This window comes from Orycteropus afer, unplaced genomic scaffold (genome assembly GCF_000298275.1).
Source record: "Orycteropus afer afer isolate SDZICR_OR568_19922 unplaced genomic scaffold, OryAfe1.0 scaffold00498, whole genome shotgun sequence".
NCBI lineage: Eukaryota > Metazoa > Chordata > Mammalia > Tubulidentata > Orycteropodidae > Orycteropus > Orycteropus afer.
Window position 1 is genome coordinate 1567466 of NW_006922085.1, and position 8655 is coordinate 1576120.

Here is an 8655-nt window from a genome sequence, read left to right on the forward strand (position 1 = left end):
CGGCCCCGGCCCCGGCCCCGGCCCCGGCCCCGGCTCGGGCAGGTAAGCGCGCGTCCTGACGTCCGGGGGGTGGGGAGCTGCAGCCTGAGGCTGGGGCCCGCAACCCCACCATCTAGTGTGGACAGCAAGATCTGACGTCCAGCCTCACTTTGAATTCTACCTAGTTGGAGTGAGCCGAGTGGTCACGGGAAGTGGCCTTTCCTTTCCAGCCGCCCCGCCTCGTTGAGGCAGAATGGCAAGCGCAGGGTCAGTTGAGGCCTGCAGACCGTGACTCCGTCACGAACCCCAGATTCGCGTCCCCCCAACGCCAGGGCAACACCGCTCAGGAGGGTTTTATGTAACCTCATCCTGGTCGCTCAACATTGAGGAGCAGTGGGATGTAAAACGTCCTTCCTGTCTGCTGGTGTTTGCATGTGTCCATTGTGTTGGGCCGAGTAAAGAGCACAATGGGAGTGGCTGTCAGGGAAGATAAGTGTCACTGCTAGGAATGAGAGATATGGAAATAGTTGAACCATGAAGTTGGTCATGCACTTTTCCTGTCATTTAGTGGCAATAATCATCTTTGCAGGAAGGAAAAATGCCCACTGGATACCAAAAGGTACTTATTTAGACCCAACAATACTAACAGGGTCATATGCTTTCACCAAGGCTTAGTGAAATGCTTTGAGGTGAAGCAAAAATGCTGTTGAATAATCTATCATCAAATATGTTCCTGTTGCCTTACAATTTAGATTACCACCTCAAACCAGTGAAAAAGCTGAAACCCATATGGAATGCCTTAAACAGATATCTGATCAAATGCTGTGAAACCAGCTTGTTTTAAATGCATGCCAACAAATTGTTGCAAAACAATCAAATGGCAGTGAATGCAGTGAAGGGAAGTGTCAATATGTAATAAATCAGTAGACCTAAAACTCAGGAAGGGAGCTGTGGTAGCGTAGTGCCTAAGGCACTTGACTGCTAACCAGAAGGCTGGTGGTTCAAACCCACCAGCCATTCCTCGGAAGGAAGATGTGGCAATCTACTTCTGTAGTGATACTGCCTTGGAAACCCAAGGAGGGGTCACGATTGGTCGGGTCTGACTTGACGGCACATAACAACAACAACAAAACTCAGGAAAGCTACCAAGAGACGTTAAGATAAAATGGAAAGCATTATCTTTATACCAAATAAGCCTGGGGAGTAGCAAAACTGAAGGGGGGTGCTTCTGGTTCCATGTGGATCTGCTGATATATGCTGTCTTGGTTTTTCTGTGTGGGAGCACATAGCCTGTGAGAGAAGATAATCTTTTTTTCTTTAGCTGCCCAACTGTGTCTCTTATGTGTTTATTTCTTCAGAAGTCATTTCTTAGACAACTAACAGTGATGAAGAGCTCTTAGTAGCATGAAACCTGCTGCAGACAGGGTGGCCTGTGAGCATCCCTTTTAGAGGTGGGGTTTGTCCATTTTACATTATCTTTTACAGTAACGCAGTTGGTAGCACACCATTCTCAGTACAGCAAACATTGTCCATTTTGCTGCATGTTGAGCTGCTGTTTAGGTTTTAGCTTGAGGGAGGCTCACCCAGGTTTTAGTGCTCTCCCGAAGGAACGCATCTACAGCTGACTGAAAAAACATTTTGTTATTGGGAGTTCTCTATATGGAGAATTTGGCATTTCTCTTTTTACAATCAAACAGGCTGCTTTGGTTGCTGATGGTTTATCATCATTACTGTTGCAGAGTCAAATGTATGAAATTTTGGAAAGATTTGGGCAGCTCAGAGGAACAGGAAGGAGGCTGGTATTACTGCTCATATTCTCTTTTACTGTTTAATTCTTACCTATCTCTGAATGCCACAGGGAAGACCCACAGACTGCTGTGGGTGAGGGAAACCATGGGATCCTTCTGGACTTGGTACTTACAAAATCTCTCACCCGACTTTAGGAAAGGCTCACACATGGGGTGAGGTCCTGTGACTGTCCAGCTTGGAACAGGGGATGGACTGTCCGTTTGTCCCCAAAGCTCAAGACTAGAAACCCTTAGGATGTAAGATTTACTCTTCTAGTTTCTATTCTACGTGTTACAGCACTTCAACTAAGCAGCACCTCTATGGTCTGTCTCTCCTTCAACACCAGAACAAATTCTGTTTCCTCCTGCCAAAGTGTTTCAGGTACCTGATGGCTTTAGCATGTTCTATTCTAGGGAGGTTGGGCAATCCTACTTCCGTAGTGATACTGCCTCGGAAACCCAAGGAGGGGTCGCTATGAGTCGGGGCCGACTCGACGGCACATAACAACAACAACAACATTCTGAGATGCTGCTAAACAGATTGGCCCATTGATGGAGAAAAAGCCCTGTGGCATGTGCTTCTCCTGGGCATTCAGGAAATAGAATTCATTGGCAAAGGGTCACATTTACTTCAACCAAGTTTGTGAAATTTGGGGCAATAACAAACCCTGTAGAGATGGGTGGAGGGCCAAATAAGGAAATCATTAAAACCCAGAACAGAACTGAGGTTCAGGGCAAGCTGAATCCTGGCTCTTGCCTGTTGCCATAATGCCCGTTGTCCCTTCAGGTTGAGTTAGTTATTTCATCCTCATCTTGAGCTGACTTGGACTCTCTGAGGGGCCACTTCAGCATTTGCGGCTAAGGAGCCTGACTTGACTCCTGTGAGTAGGAGCACTGCCACACCCATAGTGCTGCCTCTCAGATTGTTTGGATGGGATGGAGCTTTGAACATCAGATAATCCCTCAATGAAGGGCTCTCCACTTCTGGTCTCAGGATCTCCATGCACAGTTACATAGGGGTCAGATTGGGGGAGGCCAAACTCTATCTCAAGCTCTTCTCTTTAAGCCATGTTCCCTAATGTGAGCTGCATCCTCATAGAGGAAGGGGTGACTTTCATTTGTTTATTCATTCATTTACCTATTTTTATGGAAGTATTCCTAATATACAGTCAGGTGCAAAGATTGATGGAGTTTTACCAATACGTACATCCATGACATACCATCAAATCAAGGCAGAATTTTATTAGTACCCTGGAAAGCACCTTTAAAAAAATTGCACAAGGGAGCCATGTGGCTCAGGAGCAACCTATTTACTCTGCACCAGTCCAGTGGACTCACATATGTCCCTCACCCCCTTGCACATATATTGTCATTTGCAAATTGATCTTCAGTCAATCACTCAAAGAGTATTTACCAGCTCTCAAGAGTAAGCACTGTGCTAGGCTTTGTGGAGGGTCCAGAAGAGTATATGATGTTCCCCTGTCCTCCAGCACCTTACAATATAATTGGTTAGATAGTTCTTGATGAACCAAATCATGGAAGGACCCTGGAAGAAACCCTGTGGACAGCTCAGTGTCTGAGAGGTATCAAATAGGTAATGCTTATAGAAGATTTGAGAAGTGTGGAGAGGCAGAGCCAGACTTCAGGAAAGGGAGAAATCAATGACATTCTGGAAAAATGGTGAGGTTGAAGAGGTGGAGAGAAGCATGAGGAGAGTAGTCTATACAGCCAGGGGCAGTGAGAAGAGAATGGGACTGGAGTGCATGGGGCTGGAGGAGAGCTGGGTCACAATCCAATGAGGCATCTCTCCCTCATTACCCATCAAAATCCATGATCAACACTGAAGTCACCGTTTCCAATCTATATGCCCTGGAGACATCTGGAGCCAAAGGCAGCAAGGCACAGGGAACCTGGTCATTTGCTGTAGGGTGGGGAGGTTGCTCTGAGAACCAGACCCAGAGTTCATTCCTCAAAATGAACTTGTCAGGTGTACTGTATGGGACTAATTTGTAAATAAAAATGGGAGAACACAATTGCCAGGTTTGAAAATAATGGTCTTTTATCATTTAGAAATCATGTTTAGTCCCTGTGGCTAGATTCTTATGGAGGGTATGCCATGGGGTGCACACTAAAATGACCTAGCATCTAAATGGTAATGATGTGAAAGTTTCACACAAAGGGGCAACCAACTTTTCATTTCTCCTCAGGGATAAAGGGGAAGCTTTGATGATCTAGCCGTGTCTGGCATTAGTCTGATAAAACTGATAAGATGCTGTTGATCAGAAAAAAAGAAAGAAAGAAAGAAAGAAAGAAAGAAAAAGTTATAATGGGTTATCCTGAGGAATGGCGATGGGGAGAAAAGCCAGCTTTTGTAAAATTTTTTATTATAGAAAATTTCAAACATGCATAAAAGTACAAAGAATACACATGAACTCTCATGTTCTCATTGCCCAGCCACAGCCATCATCAACTCATGATCACTGAAGTTTCAGCTGTCTTTCTCACCCCTTACCCCATGGAAGAGAATTCCAGACATCCCAACATTTTAGCATCAGTATTTCAGTGTGTTTTTATAAAAATTAAGGACTTTGTATAAACATAACCACAGCACCATGATCACATCTAAATAGGTTAACAATTGCTTCTCAATCTCTGAAAATATCCAGTCAGGGTTCCATATTTCTGATTGTTCAAATTTGTTTTACAGTTGGTTTATTTCAGTTGTGATCAAAACAGGGACTATAGATTGCATTTGCCTGATATATCTCTCCAGCTTTTTTAAATCTGTAGATTCCCTCTACCTTTTTACCCCTCGCAATTTATGTCTGATATGTCACTTGTTCTGTGGTTTCTCGTGTTCTGGATTATGCTGATGACATCCCTGTGGTATCATTTCAGTTGTTCCTCTATCCCATATTTTTCCTGTAAAATGAGGATTGTATATGGAGAATATTATGATTCAAATCCATTATTTTCACAAAGAAACTCTAGCTTTTTTGAAAAGAGATTTGTTGAGGGATTCAGACATGGGGAGGCTGGGAGTTCACTGACTGTGGAGGGAAACTTAATGTGGGAACCAAAGAAAAATGCAATGGATTACTTTTCTGTTCTCTTTCTAAAGTTCTCCTTTCTCTTGAGTAGGTTTGTTCTGTGGTTAGGAAGGGAAGCTTCAGAGGCCCTCAGGTCATCCCTTTTCATCCAAGTTTGGAGCCTTCCATGTATATGTGAGTAAGAGACTGCTAGAAGATAGGATTTAGGGGCTTCAGTGAATCCTCTCCCTTCTCCTAAGTTTTGCATGTCTGATTGGGGCCCTTTTCCCTTGTTGGTAATGGAGTTAGGGAGGGACAGATCCTGGAATGTGTGGGCTACTTGAGGGCACTCTGTTCCTGGAGGTTGTGTGGGTTGTGTGCAGTACATGGGGCCTGACTGTGGAGGTGGTTCAGCAAAACTGTCATAGCAGACATAACTGCAGTTACAAGGCACCTGCTTCATCACAGGCACTCTGCTAGGTGTTTTACATACTAGGTGTTATTCCTCATTTTACCTGCCTGGCAGTGCAGCTCCTATAAGCTCTATCTGTCCTTACTCATCCTTCCTTCCTGGGGACTTTACTTTTTAAAATATGAAATGGCAGCTGAGACCTGCAACCCTGCAACAAGGGCTGAGTATCACTTTAGGATGTGAGGCCCTCTGCTAAATTAGAGTTGGTGGACAATCTGGCTGTTAGGGATTCTGCCCCAGGTCTCTCAGCTGGGGCATGTCCTGCTCATGTTGATATTCCATTCTCAGGACTCACTTATATTCCTTTCCTGCAGGGCTCTCTGCTATAAGCACAGTGTTAGAAGCTATAGCTGGAGAATGAATTGGGACCCTGCTCCCAGGCCCCTGCCTGTGGTAGGTGAGGTGGAATTCTGATGTTCTACCTACCTGCTTCCTCCCTGCAGAATTTGGCCTCTTGTGGGTGTCTCTTGCCCTCTGGCATACTCTTAGCCCATTTGTTTTGTACTTTAGGTTCTGGTCAGCTATGCTTGTGGGATGGGGCTGAGAGCATGCTCCCTAACTCATCTGTGCTATGCCTTAGGCCCTCAGGCTGGTCACAGGGCTTCTCTGATTTCTCTTTCCTGTTCTTCGCTCTTATAGGTGTCTGGAGTCCTGCAAGGAGCCTTGCTCTAGCAGAATCCCCTTACCTCGTATCCCTACTTCTTTCTAACAAGAAGATTACATGGAAGCACCTTGGGAGCTTCTAGGGAACTCAAGGTTGCCCCTGGCATCAAATCCAGAACTGCTTGGAAAGGGCTGGCTGTCCCTGAAGTGACTGAGGCTGCTGTCAGGGACAGATGAAGAGATTTTCTTGGAGGGAAAGTAGAAGGGTTGGTTTCTTGTGATGAGGAACAAAGGAAGGAGGACAAAATGGGGTCTGCCCTTAAGGGACTCACAGTTTGGTGGGAGAGGAGACACTCGTCCAGATCTTTACCTTCAGCTTCCTCTTCCTTACATTAGAATTTGCTTCTGCCTTCTCTTTTTCTCACAGAGGTAGGATAAATGACAGCATGATTAAAAGAGGTTGTATTATGTCTTGTTATAAAGTAGTAGAGCATATATTTGTATGGTGTTTTGCAGCCTACAAAACACATTCACAACATTAACTTATTCCACTGGGAGCTCCAAAGGCCTAAGATGAGAGATTTGGAAGAACAGCCAACTAACCGACTTTAGCAAACTGAAATGCTGTGCACTGAGCACAGCTGGAGAACTGCATCACTTCCCTGCCTCCTGCTCTGAGAAGATGGAAAATTTAGCAAAAGGATGGGTAGGGCTTTGAGGAGAGAAAAGGATCAGGAAGTAGGACATTTGAGGAAAAGGCAAAATATAGGATGTGCTGGGGGATGACAAATAGTGGAAGCCTCCTGGGTTAGGTTAGAAACCCAGATTTTAATCAATCTTAACTGCCATATGCCAAAATTGGCTGAGTATGTTGGTCAGCTCTTTGTTTTTTCCATCTGTAAAATGAAAGATTTTATTTAGATGAACTTCAAAGTTGCCTCCACCTCTGACAGATTATTTCTGTAAGATGAGTAAAAAGGAAAAGTGATGCTTGCCACTGTTCTTCCACTGGATTGAGAATATAAAACAAGGTCATGAATCAAAAGCTCAACACGAAGCCTTTAAGTTAGTTAGAAGCAGGTTTAAATGAAGAGGTTTGCTCTTCCATAGTGCTCTGGACCTTTTAGAGTGGACAAGAGGACCACACAATCAAGCCTGGAGTCAGGGGAGGGGCTGGCTGGCACCCTCTCTGTGGGCTGCTCCTGCTAGGCAGAGGTTGCCGTAAGGCTGCTGGCCTCCTTGTGCTAGCTGATTGGCTGGCTGGTAAGGCTCCTACCTGGGCCTACAGAGCTTGCTGCAGCTCCCTGCTCTCAGCTGTACTCAGCTACTTCTCATTCTTGAGCTGTTCCACTTACATCCTGTAGGTGCTCTGGCAGTAGCCAGTGTCCCAAGGTCTCCAGGGAGCTGGGGCTGGCAAATGCTTCATGGTGGGGAAAGGTGAGGTATGCAAAGGGCTGGCCTGAGAGAGGTTTTAGTTCTGACTTCTCAACTCATTTGTCCTATAAAGTTGAACAGACTCCTTCACTTGTAGAGTAAGGGGCTGGATGTGGTGCTTTCGGTGCTTTCTGCAGCTTCTCCCATAGCTCCACGGGTTCAGAGCAGTTCTTCCTCAGTGACAGGGTCTGGCATGTGAGGCTACTGCTTCAGGAGCATGGTTAGGCTTTGGCAGGTGGTATGCTTGCTCTGTCCTCCTTTCATTTTGGGCATCTAATCTGACGCTGAATGGATGCCAGAATGTTTGCTCTCACATTCCTTGTAGGTAGGAGCTCTGTCTTGGTGTGAATACCTTAGTGGTTGGTGACCTTTGGTTCCTCCCAGGCAGGTGACTCCACTGTTGGAAAGTTCTTCCTTCTTTCTGTTTGTCTGAAATAGATTTTCTTTTACCTCCTATCTATTAGACCTGACTCTGCCCCCTGGCACCATTTACTAATCTGCTCACAGGTTTAGCAGGTGCTCACTGTGCCTGCCATGTGCCAGGGCTGAGGTTCCTTATGCCCTTATTTCCTGAAACTTGTTTTTCTTCTCTGGACCTGACATCTCCAGCTCCTGTGGCCATGATGTGACTCAGAGACCCTTGCAAACCTGTGCTGCTCTGCCCCAGGTGGTCAGCTTCCTGAGAATAGGGAGCCTCAGAGAACAGGGCCTAGGGCTCAGCATATCATTCAGACTGTGAGTCTGAAGGATGAAGGGCCTTCACTCTTGCAGCCTGAAAACACCTTCCTACATCTTTCTGAGAGCTCTCACACTTGTTCTACCTCATGCCGGGCATCTCAGCATGAAGGCTGGGTCCCTCCCATCTTGGGCTTGTGCACTCTGAGTGTGAATCCATAGGGACAGCATAAGTCTTTGCTGTGTCTTCTCTGATTGTACTTGGAGATCCTTTCCAACCTGATGAGACCTTTTTTGGATCCTGATTCTGTTCCCTGATGTCCTGACTCCCTTATAAGAAACTTAGGAGACAGAAATGAAGAAAATAGTCACCCCAAATTGGGACTGAGATTTCATGGAAAGAAATTAAAAGAGCAGTAGGTCATTAATTTATTCAGTCTTTGAGCCCCTGCTATTTGCTAGGCACTGTGGTGGGAGCTGGGGATACAGAAGTGAATAAAACAAGCAAATCCTTGCCTTCATGGTGCTCACATTCCATTGAGGGGAGACAGACAATAAAAAATAAGTGAAACACATAAGATGAAAATAAGCAGGAATGGCTTTATGTTCCTCCCTAAGGTATGCTGGGAAATGGGAGTACTTGTTCTAAATGGAATTGTCAGGCAAGTCCTCACTA